The sequence below is a fragment of the Ranitomeya imitator genome, chromosome 2 (genome assembly GCF_032444005.1).
Source record: "Ranitomeya imitator isolate aRanImi1 chromosome 2, aRanImi1.pri, whole genome shotgun sequence".
Classification (NCBI taxonomy): Eukaryota; Metazoa; Chordata; class Amphibia; order Anura; family Dendrobatidae; genus Ranitomeya; species Ranitomeya imitator.
This window is the reverse complement of record NC_091283.1, coordinates 21,881,085-21,896,216: the sequence shown is the minus strand read 5'-3', so window position 1 is coordinate 21,896,216 and position 15,132 is coordinate 21,881,085.

The following is a 15,132-nucleotide window of genomic DNA, read 5'->3' as shown; positions in this document are numbered from 1 at the left end:
AAAAAATGTTGCAGTAATCCGCAAGTGCTAGTAAAAGATGTAAAAAACAGGGTATTTGGTTGATACGTTTTTTGCAAAAAATGTATACTAAGCTGCTCTACCAATCTTCACGGTATACCCTTATCAGAGCAGTCCTAACTAATGTATGCAATCCCTATCTGATGTATTTAAAAACCTGATCATCTGTATATAACCTGTGTGAACAGGGTTCAGAGAGGAAAAATCCATGTGTGCATACAGGGTAGAACAGCTTTTGTGCAGATAGCCCAAGAGGAGTGGTGGAACTCCCCAGTCTTGTAGACACAAGAGAACAATTATGGAAACAGGAACACATGGGCTACTTGCACAGTGAACAAGTCTGTATGATCATGTTCACACACCACCAAGAAACCTGAAGACACAAAAGAGAATAGTAAAACCAAAAACACTCAGTTTGAAAAAATGTTGCAGTAATCCGCAAGTGCTAGTAAAAGATGTAAAAAACAGGGTATTTGGTTGATACGTTTTTTGCAAAAAATGTATACTAAGCTGCTCTACCAATCTTCACGGTATACCCTTATCAGAGCAGTCCTAACTAATGTATGCAATCCCTATCTGATGTATTTAAAAACCTGATCATCTGTATATAACCTGTGTGAACAGGGTTCAGAGAGGAAAAATCCATGTGTGCATACAGGGTAGAACAGCTTTTGTGCAGATAGCCCAAGAGGAGTGGTGGAACTCCCCAGTCTTGTAGACACAAGAGAACAATTATGGAAACAGGAACACATGGGCTACTTGCACAGTGAACAAGTCTGTATGATCATGTTCACACACCACCAAGAAACCTGAAGACACAAAAAAGAATAGTGAAACCAAAAACACTCAGTTTGAAAAAATGTTGCAGTAATCCGCAAGTGCTAGTAAAAGATGTAAAAAACAGGGTATTTGGTTGATACGTTTTTTGCAAAAAATGTATACTAAGCTGCTCTACCAATCTTCACGGTATACCCTCATCAGAGCAGTCCTAACTAATGTATGCAATCCCTATCTGATGTATTTAAAAACCTGATCATCTGTATATAACCTGTGTGAACAGGGTTCAGAGAGGAAAAATCCATGTGTGCATACAGGGTAGAACAGCTTTTGTGCAGATAGCCCAAGAGGAGTGGTGGAACTCCCCAGTCTTGTAGACACAAGAGAACAATTATGGAAACAGGAACACATGGGCTACTTGCACAGTGAACAAGTCTGTATGATCATGTTCACACACCACCAAGAAACCTGAAGACACAAAAGAGAATAGTAAAACCAAAAACACTCAGTGTGTACTGGTGTGTACTGGTCTGTACTGGTCTATACTGGTGTGTACTGGTCTCTACTGGTGTGTACTGGTCTCTACTGGTCTATACTGGTGTGTACTGGTCTATACTGGTGTATACTGGTCTATACTGGTCTATACTGGTGTGTACTGGTCTATACTGGTGTGTACTGGTCTATACTGGTCTATACTGGTGTGTACTGGTCTATACTGGTCTATACTGGTGTGTACTGGTCTATACTGGTCTATACTGGTGTGTACTGGTCTATACTGGTCTATACTGGTGTGTACTGGTCTATACTGGTGTGTACTGGTCTGTACTGGTCTATACTGGTGTGTACTGGTCTCTACTGGTCTATACTGGTGTGTACTGGTCTATACTGGTGTGTACTGGTCTATACTGGTCTATACTGGTGTGTACTGGTCTATACTGGTCTATACTGGTGTGTACTGGTCTATACTGGTGTGTACTGGTCTGTACTGGTCTATACTGGTGTGTACTGGTCTATACTGGTGTGTACTGGTCTATACTGGTCTATACTGGTGTGTACTGGTCTATACTGGTGTGTACTGGTCTATACTGGTCTATACTGGTGTGTACTGGTCTATACTGGTGTGTACTGGTCTGTACTGGTCTATACTGGTGTGTACTGGTCTCTACTGGTGTGTACTGGTCTCTACTGGTCTATACTGGTGTGTACTGGTCTATACTGGTGTGTACTGGTCTATACTGGTCTATACTGGTGTGTACTGGTCTATACTGGTGTGTACTGGTCTATACTGGTGTGTACTGGTCTATACTGGTGTGTATTGGTCTATACTGGTGTGTACTGGTCTCTACTGGTCTCTACTCGTGTGTACTGGTCTATACTTTGTATACTGGGGTGTTATCCAGTGGACACAGCATGCAGCGTGGTGTGGATGTGTAGACTGTGTTTGTGGTGCACACAGCTCATTTTTGCCTACAGGTGGGTTTATGATCGAGGCCGAGGGTGAAAAGCAGAGACCCCTGTAACACTGAACTCACTTGTGCAGTCAGAGGGCGATTTGTGGCAGAATTCAGGATAAATTGTCCTTTTAGCTTTCAGACCTTTTAACAAGGCACAATCCAGGGTGACAACTCCTACGAGTGGCTGCAGTGGTTGGAGTGGTTGTCACTCAGCATCTGCCTCCCATGTATGAGGCCAGGATTACCCAGAAGCAGCTGAGTAGGATATTACGGGCTCAGAATATTCCTTTCATATCTTAGGTTGCTGGAGCTGGGTGTAGAACGGCATCTGTCTCACTCCAGAAAGAATTCATCAAATTTCCTGTTACCAAAACCCTCCAGAACACGTTCCCTCCGGACAGAAGAGCTGACAGCTCCCGGGATGAGGACTCGCAGCTGCAAAATCCCGAAATAGTAAAGTGTGAGAGAAACATCAACTGACTGTAGAGTAAGAGATCAGGAACGTGGCGGCGATCAGTATCCAATTATCCGGAGGTATCCGGCGTCTGCAGATACCAAGGCTGCTCTCAGAAGGTAGATCCTGAGAGTTCCTCTGTGCTGTGGTTAGAAAGTAGATCCTGAGATAGTTTAGTCTTTATTCGTTTTTTTTTATATAGCGCTAACATATTCCGCAGCGCTTTACAGTTTTGCACACATCATGGGGCTCACAATTGAAATATACTTCCTCTATGTTGCTCTAAGGAGGTAGATCCTCACATAACTCTTCTGTGGCTTTACCCATGTCAACCACTGCCCCAGTGACATGGATGATCACACCTAGGCCCAAACACACTCTCGATCTGACATGGGCTGATACAAACCTGACAAAACCTGCACATGTACCCTACAACAACGATAAAGATGATCGCACCATTCTGTGCGGTGTGAACATTGGGGCCCAAAGGAAAAAATCCAAACTTGTCTCCCTGCTGGGGTTCTTTTGTGATATCACGCACCTTGGTTGGACTCCTGTTTCCTTCTTGCCTCTTTGAACCCTATGACCGTGACCCTCTTTTTGCATCCTAACAGTGCGGAGGGTACGGAGATGTGGAGCCCATCAATATAGGATCGTGTCGGTCTGTGTGGGGCTTCTTTCATCCACCCTCTTCCTCCTAAGGCTTCTTTCACACTTCCGTCATTGGCTGTGCACCATAGTGCAGTGAAATGAGGTTCTGCATAAAGGGTATGACAGGTTATCCATTCAGATTTGCAGACCCCAAAACCACATTATGGCTCCCGCACTCGATCTGGTGACCTTTGGATGTGGTCGGTTTCGCTCTCTCTGGTTGACCACAGCCTGTTTTGTATCTTTCCAACTGCTGACAATGCTCTTGTGTTTGCTTTGCTGTGTTGTTTCTATGCAGGTGTTTTCATTTCCTCGTTTGGTTTGTCCTATCACATCTTTGGAGGGTCTATTCATGCTCTCCTGCACAGCTCCCCAGTCAAGGATTATGTTGTCGAGGTTTTCTCTATTGCTTCTCCTGTGGTTTGTTTGCATGTTCCCCTTCCCAACACTCTTCCCATGTTGTTATATTAAGTGTCTGCGGGCTTCCATGTACAGTGCCTACAAGTAGTATTCAACCCCCTGCAGATTTAGCAGGTTTAATAAGATGCAAATAAGTTAGAGCCTTCAAACTTCAAACAAGAGCAGGATTTATTAACAGATGCATACATCTTACAAACCAAAAAGTTTTGTTGCTCCGTTAAATGTTTATAAATTTTAAACATAAAAGTGTGGGTCAATTATTATTCAACCCCTAGGTTTAATATTTTGTGGAATAACCTTTGTTTGCAATTACAGCTAATAATCGTCTTTTATAAGACCTGATCAGGCCGGCACAGGTCTCTGGAGTTATCTTGGCCCACTCCTCCATGCAGATCTTCTCCAAGTTATCTAGGTTCTTTGGGTGTATCATGTGGACTTTAATCTTGAGCTCCTTCCACAAGTTTTCAATTGGGTTAAGTTCAGGAGACTGACTAGGCCACTGCAACACCTTGATTTTTTGCCTCTTGAACCAGGCCTTGGTTTTCTTGGCTGTGTGCTTTGGGTCGTTGTCTTGTTGGAAGATGAAATGACGACCCATCTTAAGATCCTTGATGGAGGAGCAGGGGTTCTTGGCCAAAATCTCCAGGTAGGCCGTGCTATCCATCTTCCCATGGATGCGGACCAGATGGCCAGGCCCCTTGGCTGAGAAACAGCCCCACAGCATGATGCTGCCACCACCATGCTTGACTGTAGGGATGGTATTCTTGGGGTCGTATGCAGTGCCATCCAGTCTCCAAACGTCACGTGTGTGGTTGGCACCAAAGATCTCGATCTTGGTCTCATCAGACCAGAGAACCTTGAACCAGTCAGTCTCAGAGTCCTCCAAGTGATCATGAGCAAACTGTAGATGAGCCTTGACATGACGCTTTGAAAGTAAAGGTACCTTACGGGCTTGTCTGGAACGGAGACCATTGCGGTGGAGTACGTTACTTATGGTATTGACTGAAACCAATGTCCCCACTGCCATGAGATCTTCCCGTAGCTCCTTCCTTGTTGTCCTTGGGTTAGCCTTGACTCTTCGGACAAGCCTGGCCTCGGCACAGGAGGAAACTTTCAAAGGCTGTCCAGGCCGTGGAATGCTAACAGTAGTTCCATAAGCCTTCCACTTCCGGATGATGCTCCCAACAGTGGAGACAGGTAGGCCCAACTCCTTGGAAAGGGTTTTGTACCCCTTGCCAGCCTTGTGACCCTCCACGATCTTGTCTGTGATGGCCTTGGAATGCTCCTTTGTCTTTCCCATGTTGACCATGTATGAGTGCTGTTCACAAGTTTGGGGAGGGTCTTAAATAGTCAGAAAAGGCTGGAAAAAGAGATAATTAATCCAAACATGTGAAGCTCGTTGTTCTTTGTGCCTGAACTACTTCTTAATACTTTAGGGGAACCAAGCAGAATTCTGGTGGGTTGAGGAGTTGAATAATAAATGACCCTCTGAAAAGACTTTTCACAATTTAAAAAAAAATAAACAAAGAAATAACATTCTTTTTTGCTGCAGTGCATTTCACACTTCCAGGCTGATCTACAGTCCAAATGTCACAATGCCAAGTTAATTCCAAATGTGTAAACCTACTAAATCTGCAGGGGGTTGAATACTACTTGTAGGCACTGTATACTGAAAGTCTTTTTGGGTTCTTTTATATTCCTTCCGTCTTTGTATGAACGTGTGAACACGTCTTTAGCCCTGTGTCTGATCCCCTGTCTGTGTGCACTACATTCTGTCACTCCATTCCATTGTCCTGGCTTTGGGTTACACTGCGTATAGTTGAGGGTGCAGTTAAGGACACGCAGGGTCATCCGACATTGAATGGAGGCACCATTGCGTAATTTAAGGGTGCAAATCTTGGTGGTCAGGCAGGAAAAAATCAGGGTCCTGTTAGGGATTTATCTAGTCTGCATACGACCCTGTGGTGCGCAGGTTTGACATCTCCCTTGGTTTCTTCATTCCCAAGTGAGTGTTAGGGTTCAGTCTTATCACACTACCAATGTGTCTCAGCCATAAAGGGATGAAGTCTTACACAGAGTTACTAACAAATACTAACATTTATATAGGACTGTCTATTTAAGAAAGTGTGCTTAGTTCTTAATGGGGAATTGCAGCATACAGACTTCCACAAGGTTACAGACTATAACTTACAGTGTCGCTGCCAGAGGTAACATCATCCTGTTATGACTTAGATGAGTGATTGCCATATATTCTATTACACCTTCCACTTCCTCTCAATAATACACTTGCTTGAGGTAAAGGAGGCCATTAGTGACCTGTGTTTGGTATTACTGCTGCCAAATGACTGGTGGCTGTGGTGGAGTTTGTGTGTCTTTCTTCTAGCAGCTCCCACATTCTTAGCTGTGATGTTTTTTTTCTTTTACACTACCCTGTCCATTACCATGGCCACTTTTTCTTCTAACATGCATTTTGTACAGCTCTATAATTACCTTTTGACAATCTTTTTTTTAGCCCCAATTATTCAACCCTAGTGAAAAAAAAAAAAAGAAAGAAGAAAAATCTGGCAGCAGTGTGAAGTGTAGGTCTGAGATGTATAGATTAGTGATGAGCGAGTTTGCTCATTGCACAGGTTTTCCCCGAGCACGCTTGGGTGGTCTCCGAGTATTTATGACTGCTCAGAGATTTAGTTTTCATCACCTCAGATGAATGATTTACAGCTACTAGCCAGCCTGAGTACATGTGTGGATTCTCTGCCAACCAGGCAACCCCCACATGTACCACTGTGGTCATTTATTTTTCACAAAATGTAACCCTTTATCTAAAACTATGTAATAAGAAATGTGAGGTGCATACACATACAAAAAGCCAGAACTTGCAGCAGGGTGCAGAATTATTGTGGTGCGTATGGATCAAAAATCTGGAAAAACAAATGCAAAAATACATTTCCTTGCGACATACACACTCTGACGTAGACAATCCTAAAAGTCTACATTTTGAGGAATTTTCTTTTTAAAAGACAATTATTCCTCTCTACAAAAAAGATTATGCAAAAAAAAATTTTTTCCTTAAGTCTTGCTGCTGCTATCTAGTGCATTAAGAATGGTGGACAAATTGTAATTCCGATGGAGCAGGACAGATGCAGCTTCACCACATCCCCGAGCAATCACACAGAGTCTGGCACTGATGCCCGCACCTCTCCTATCTCACATCTTGACCGCGTATCGCCAAGACTGGGTCTTCTCCGTACCCAATCTTCCTAACCCCCCATACCCCGGGCACCATTCACCACTCCTCCTGCCAAACATTAAAATTAAGACACAACACATAAATTTCTTTGGATAATTTGGCCACAGCGGCCATTTTATTAAAACAAACAATAACATGAATAACAACATGTATACCATATGTAAAAACCTTGAGGGGAGGGTTCTTGGAGCTCAGAAATCTGGCTCAAAAATAGGCATAAAGCCACCACCAAACTTGAAAACCAAACACTTCTTTACCCTCAGCCGTGACCACCAGCTCGAGGGCACCATGTAACCCATTTCGGGCAAACCAAACCCCAAAGCTCCCGAGGTAAACTCCCCGTCCAGAGCCCGTAAACAAAAGCCAGATCAACCCCATAAAACGTCATCACCAACTCCAAGAACCCCAACCCCCGCCACACACGAACAGCCCTGACCACCTCAGGCTCGTGAGTGCCCCACCACCACCAAAACTCTTTCCACTCCTTCCTGTAGACCGAGCGCCCATAAGTCCATACCAACATCATTAAGATGCACTCCATCATCCCTCCAAAAATTGCCAACCCCAGCCTCCAACTCCAAATGTCTCACGGCAATACCTCCGTTCCGAGACACAAAACTTGCCACCGCCCTATTCAGCTTCACCCGGGCTCTATTAATCCCTTTATGAGAACGTGCATCCCGCCACTTCCGCCGTGGCACAATGTCCGACCAAACCATCAAAACATCCGGGAAAGATACCCACAACCTTAGAAAATCGAAACGGATGTCTCGAATCAATTCCCTCACTGGCCTCATTCCCAAATCATTTCCTCCAAGATGAACCACCAAAATGTCCGGGGGTCGATCAAGTCTGGCGGCATTGGAAACTTCCGACAACAACCTCCCCCATAACATACCCCGAAAGCCCAAGCACCTAATAACCACAGCATCCCGTACAAAGCCTAATTGCCTACCATTTGGCCTGGCATCCGCCCGAAGCGCACCCCAGTGAACAAACGAATGTCCGACAATCCAGGCCAGGAGGGAGGTTCAACCTGAAAAACATAACAACGATTAACACCATACCATAACTCGCCACCAGTACCCCCAGACTTAATGCCTAACATAAGACAGATAACGATTCGAGCTCCATCTGCCTATTCTCTTGATCACATCCGCGCCCAAGCCCAGTCCATCAGCCTCGGACGCAGCACCAATTCGAAACAAGTGCGACCCGAAATTGCTCGGGTCAACGCCCAGCAATCCCAAACCTCTTTTCAATAGTGCCGTAAATTGGAAGCACGACAAGAATTCCCCATTCTGGTGTCGTAACAAAGGTCCTGCCCTCAGCGGCCACAGACCCCAGTAAGCCTCCAAACAATGCTGCGGGCACATCCCGCTACCGCCAACTCTTCCCAGCACCACTCGCCTACCCCTACTGAGCTGATCAGTCTTAGAACGCCTGATCCAAAAAACAATACCCCCTGCCCAAAAATCGACATCTTCCGCTAACAGACCACCCACCTTATCTTTATTCGGGGACACCAGCTCCCCCAAGCGCAAAGCCCCAAAGAACGCTAAAGAAAAAGCCAACTGAAACAATAAGACCTCGAACTGAGAACTACAAATACCACCCAAAGCCTCCCCGAGCCGTTCCAGCATCCCAAAAGAAATCGGCCTGTGCTTATCAAAAGACACATTGCCTTTCCTGAAACCCTTCAAAGCCTGCCTTATCAAAAAATCTTTTGTCACATCAGCTGAACCTTGCAAACGAAAACAGAAGGCCAAACCCGCAATAACTTTATTTAACCTCGACACGGACCATCCCCATTCGGCCGCCTTACCCATCAATGCCAGCAAAGCCATAGTCCTATCGCCGTCAGACTCAACTGGGCCACATTGGACCAACCAACCTTCCCACATATCCCATGCAGCTTCATAATCCGACCACGTCCGGCTCGACAGTGAGGCCTGTATCAACCGACTTCCCCATCTGCAACACTCTGCCACAGATGCGACGGACATCCCGCTCCTGTAGGCTCCGAATCTGGTGCCAGTTCCCGGAATCGATCCCACTGCAAACGAGACAAAGCATTGGCTATAGTATTTTGGACACCTGGCACGTGCACAGCCGAAATCCACGAATTCAATTCCAAACACCTCAACACCAATTCCCTAACCAACCTGATCACAGGGGGAGAAGAAGAAGATAAACTGTTGATAACTGACACCACGCTCAAGTTATCGCAATGAAAGCGTACCCGGCGATCCTTAAAAATGTCGCCCCAAATAAACGCCACCACCACAATTGGGAACAACTCCAACAACGCCAAATTTCTGGTAAGCCCGTTTTGTCGCCACTCTTCCGGCCACACTCCGACACTCCATTTCCCTCCGCAATAGGTCCCATAACCGGCTCCTCCCGCTGCATCCGTATAAATTTCACAATCAAAGGCATTCAAATCCTCCTGTTGAATCAATGCCCTGCCGTTATAATTCTCCAGGAAACGCTGCCAAACCAGCAAATCGTCCCTGTGCTCCCTGCTCAAGCGTATGAAATGATGAGCTGCACGGACTCCCGCCGTAGCCCTGGACAACCTGCGGCAAAAAATCCGGCCCATAGGCATGATACGGCACGCAAAATTCAGGCGACCCAGCAATGACTGCAACTCCTTCAACATCACTTTCCTCAATTTTCCGATTCTGGACACCTCCTGCTTAAGCAACAACAATTTGTCATCGGGCAACCTGCACTCCATCTTTCCTGAATCGATAAGAATCCCGAGAAAACTTAAAATCATACAGGGGCCCTCTGTTTTCTCCTGCGCCAAAGGGACCCCGAAATGCGCGGCCACCCATTCCATGGTGGCCAATAAATTGCCACACACCGCAGATTCTGGGGGACCCACAAACAAAAAATCATCCAAGTAATGAATGACCGAAGGAACATCAGAAACGTCTCTAACAACCCATTCCAGAAAGGTACTGAAAGTTTCAAACAACGAGCAAGAAATCGAACAGCCCATCGGCAAACACCTGTCCAAATAAAAACCTCCATTCCAAAAACAACCTAGTAACGGAATGCTCTCCGGATGCACCGGCAGAAGCCGAAAGGCAGACTCGATGTCTGTCTTTGCCATCGAGGCCCCTGCTCCGTACATACGAACCCATTGCACTGCCGCGTCGAACGACGTGTATACAACCGAGCATAATTCCTCCGCAATGCCATCGTTAACAGAACAACCTTTTCGGTACGACAGATGCTGAATTAAACAAAACTTATTCGGCTCCTTCTTAGGAACCACTCCCAACGGAGAAACAATCACCCCTTCCATAGGCAGCGAACTAAACGGCCCCGCCATTCTCCCCAATTCCACCTCTTTCGCTAACTTAACCGAAACAACATCTGCATGCAAACTTGCTGACCTCAGGTTTTTTGTAGAAAAGGGGACCACATGAGTCGGGCGAGGAATCCTAAAACCTTCAGCAAAACCGTCCCTAATAACCACAGCCTTCAACTGGTCCGGATATCTACTTAGATAAGGGGTCATCTTTTGAAGCCTCACTGGCGTCACCTCCATGACCGCTACCCACTGATGACTTGCCCCTTGCTTTTTTGAAACATTTTGAAGCCCCGTGTGAGGCCGCGCTACAATGGGAGCATACGTGCTTGAACTTGCAGGTATTGCCATACTTGCACTGGCCGTCATTAAACTACCCGTTTTTTCTTTTGTCCCCTGTGATCCCTGTCCTCCACCTCCCCCTTGTCCCGACTGCTGACTACTACCCCCCCCCCACCTCCTTGAAAGGACTGCCCGTACCGCACAGGGGCCATCACCTTCAACCACAATCCAATGTCCTTTTGATCCCATTTAATCTCGGGCCTAACCGCCTTCCGCTGCCTAAATTGCTCATCGTAACGCAGCCAAGCCTGGCCCCCATACGTACGATGTGCCTCACCAATGGAATCAAAGCAACAGAAAAGACCCGAGCAATTTTCCGGGAATTTTTCTCCTATCACACTGGCCAAGATAGCAAAAACCTGTTGCCAATTTACAAACGTCTGCGGAATCAAGCGCCAATGCCTTTTTTCTTCCTCCTCCTTTTTGCTATCATCCTTCTTCCTTTTGTCCAAATAAAATTTTTCCAAAGGGAGGAGGGAGAAAATCTCCACAAATTCGTCCTTCCAAATCTTCTCCTTCACCTCCTTCTTTAAATGGGAACCGAGGGGACCCTCAAAGCACATATAAACTTCCCCTTTTGCCCGATCGTCTAATTTCACCTCATGCTTCTTACCCGTCTCCATTTGAACCGACACTGACACCCCAGCTGCCTGAGCCGACGTGGCAGCACCAGACCTCACTAACTCGCCACGGCCCCCCTGGCTGCGTTACCAGAATCCACCAACCAAGCCCCCGCGGGTGACGCTCCCACGATGCCTGCTGCACCCGCATCCAATCTCCTCAAAATATGTGACATACCCGCCAAAAGCTCTCTAACGCCAGGAAACCCTGAACCAGCCTCCCGTACCCCTTCCACTAACCCCGCCGCACCCGGCACCGAAAAAGGAATAGACATATACTCACGAGGCTGCGCAGGCGCTGTGTCCCCACCAGCCGTGTCTCCGGAATCCCGCTGCTCACCATCGTCTGGATGCTCACTCCCAGATCCGGGGTCGTCGCTACCGCTGTGGTGCACCAGGCTCGCGCCCCTGGCCTCCACGTCACCAGGGGGGACCGAGACTGGCGAAGCGTTCCTGTCGCTGGACCTCCTGGCGGATCGTGACCTCACGGCTGTCTGTAATCCAATTCGGCTTCCTGCAATGCTGGCTCCACCGGCTCCCGCCGCATGACCTCCGCATCCCGGGCCCAGCTGGACCACTGATGCCAACCTGCCCGTCGCCCTACGTTACCGTCCAGTGCCACTGCCAGGCCCACCTGGGAGAGGTGATTCTGGTGAGCCCGCCACTGCACCCGCTGCCCTGGAACTCCCGGTCACCGATGACGTCGCTGGGCTCCTGGATCTCCCTGCTGCTGTTGCCGCCGCTGCCCGCGCTGTACTCCGGCGGTTCCTGGCGCCACTAGAGGGCGCCGCACTTCCGCCGCTCCCTGGACTAGGCCGCACTTCCGGTGCGGCCCTGGCTTCCGGTGCAGCCTTGGCTTCAGGCCGCGCCTGGCTCGTCCCCGCTCCTCGCCGCCGACTCGTGCCGGTGACGTCACCGCTAGTCACTGAGGCTGCGCTCGCAGCTATTCATTCCAAAGTGGTTCTCAGCCTGGATGGTCGCATCTTGGCATCTTGGCACCGTTCAGGTTGAAAACAAATTATCCCCCTGACATGGATTATGGCGTGGGACAGAATGACGGACAGGTATGGTATATTGTTGTTTTATTATTTTTAGTTTATTACAGGAGATCGAGGGCTTCGGTGGAATTTAGTGAGGTCATAAGTATGGTTTAATTGAGATTATTAAAGGAGTCTGTGTCATTTTGTAAATTAAAGGACTTTATTCTTGTTGTGTCTTTATTTATAATACAACTATAGGATTAGTAATGGATAGTTGTCTTATTGATGCTTCTCCATTACTAAGCCCGTGGGCTTGATGTCACCAGACAATACAAAGGTGACATCAACCCCACAAATATGAACCCCACTTGCCATCGCTACAGTGGGAAGAGCCGGGCAAAGCGCCAGAATTGGTGCATCTAATAGATGTGCCTTTTCTGGGCAGCTGTGGGCTGCTATTTTTAGGCTGGGGAGGAAATATCCATGGCCCCTTACCAGCCTGAGAATACCAGCCCCCAGCTCTCTGCTTTAGCAAGGCTGGTTGTCAAAACTGGGGGGACCCTCGCCGTTTTTTTAAATTATTTAAATAATTAAAAAATACGGCTTGGGGACCCCTCTATTATTTAAAACCAGCCTTGCTGAAGCTGACAGCTGAGGGTTGCAGGCCCAGCAGTGAGTTTTGTCTGGCTGGTTAACAAATATACAGGGGATCCCAACCGGTTTTTTTTTTAACCCCTTAATCCCATATGACGTACTATCCCGTCCAGGTGACCTGGGACTTAATTCCCAGTGACGGGATAGTACGTCATATGCGATCGGCCGCGCTCACGGGGGGAGCGCGGCCGATCGCAGCCGGGTGTCAGCTGCCTATCGCAGCTGACATCCGGCACTATGTGCCAGGAGCGGTCACGGACCGCTCCCGGCACATTAACCCCCGGCACACCGCGATCAAAGATGATCGCGATGTGCCGGCGGTGCAAGGAAGCATCGCGCAGGGAGGGGGCTCCCTGCGTGCTTCCCTGAGACGATCGGTACACGGTGATGTACTCACCGTGTACCGAGCGTCTTCTCCCTGCAGGCCCCGGATCCAAAATGGCCGCGGGGCTGCATCCGGGTCCTGCAGGGAGCACTTCCGGGTCAGGATCAGGCTGCAGCTGCAGCTCTAATCCTGCCCGGCTGTATGTCAGATCACCGATCTGTCAGAGTGCTGTGCACACTGTCAGATCGGTGATCTGTGATGTCCCCCCCTGGGACAAAGTGAAAAAGTAAAAAAAAAAATTTCCACACGTGTAAAAAAAAAAAAAAAAAATCCCTAAATAAAGAAGAAAAAAAAAATATTATTCCCATAAATACATTTCTTTATCTAAAAAAAACAAAAAAAAACAATAAAAGTACACATATTTAGTATCGCCGCATCCGTAACGACCCAACCTATAAAACTGGCCCACTAGTTAACCCCTGCAGTGAACACCGTAAGAAAAAAAAAAAAACGAGCCGAAAAACAACGCTTTATTATCATAACGCTGAACAAAAAGTGGAATAACACGCGATCAAAAAGACAGATATAAATAGCCATGGTACCTCTGAAAACGTCATCTTGTCCCGCAAAAAACGAGCCACCATATAGCATCATAACCAAAAAAATAAAAAAGTTATAGTCCTCAGAATAAAGCGATACCAAAATAATTATTTTTTCTATAAAATAGCTTTTATCGTATAAAAGCGCCAAAACATAAAAAATGATATAAATGAGGTATCGCTGTAATCGTACTGACCCGAAGAATAAAACTGCTTTATCAATTTTACCAAACGCGGAACGGTATAAACGCCTCCCCCAAAAGAAATTCATGAATAGCTGGTTTTTGGTCATTCTGCCTCACAAAAAATCGGAATAAAAAGCGATCAAAAACTGTCACGTGTCCGAAAATGTTACCAATAAAAACGTCAACTCGTCCCGCAAAAAACAAGACCTCACACGACTCTGTGGACCAAAATATGGAAAAATTATAGGTCTCAAAATGTGGAGACGCAAAAACTTTTTTGCTATAAAAAGCGTCTTTTAGTGTGTGACTGCTGCCAATCATAAAAATCCGATATAAAAAAGGCTATAAAAGTAAATCAAACCCCCCTTCATCACCCCCTTAGTTAGGCTAGGTTCACATTGCGTTAATGGGTTAACGCTAACGGACAGCGTTGCACGGCGAAAATGTCACAATTAACGCCGTGCAACGGGTCCGTTAGCACACCCATTGACAGCAATGTGATTTTCGGGTGTAGCGCATCGCTGGAGCGTGCCATTTTCAGCTCGCGCTAGCAAGGTGCCGTTCTTTTGTGGCGCGCCTCGTACGCTGCTTGCAGCGTCCGCGGCGCGCCCGAGGTCCGATCCCTGATCTTCCAGAGCGGGGACGTTAACGTGACCACTAAACGCGACATCTAAAAAGACATTGCATTAGCGCAATCCGCTAGCGCTAGCGCTAAACGGATTTCCCTAACGCAATGTGAACCTAGCCTAAGGGAAAAATAATAAAATTAAAAAAAATGTATTTATTTCCATTTTCCCATTAGGGTTAGGGCTAGGGTTAGGGTTAGGGCTAGGGTTAGGGTTTGGATTACATTTACGGTTGGGATTAGGGTTGGGATTAGAATTAGGGGTGTGTCAGGGTTAGGTGTGTGGTTAGGGTTACAGTTGGGATTAGGGTTAGGGGTGCGTGTGTGGTTAGGGTTACAGTTGGGATTAGGGTTAGGGGTGCGTGTGTGGTTAGGGATACAGTTGGGATTAGGGTTAGGGGTGCGTTTGGATTAGGGTTTCAGTTATAATTGGGGGGTTTCCACTGTTTAGGCACATCA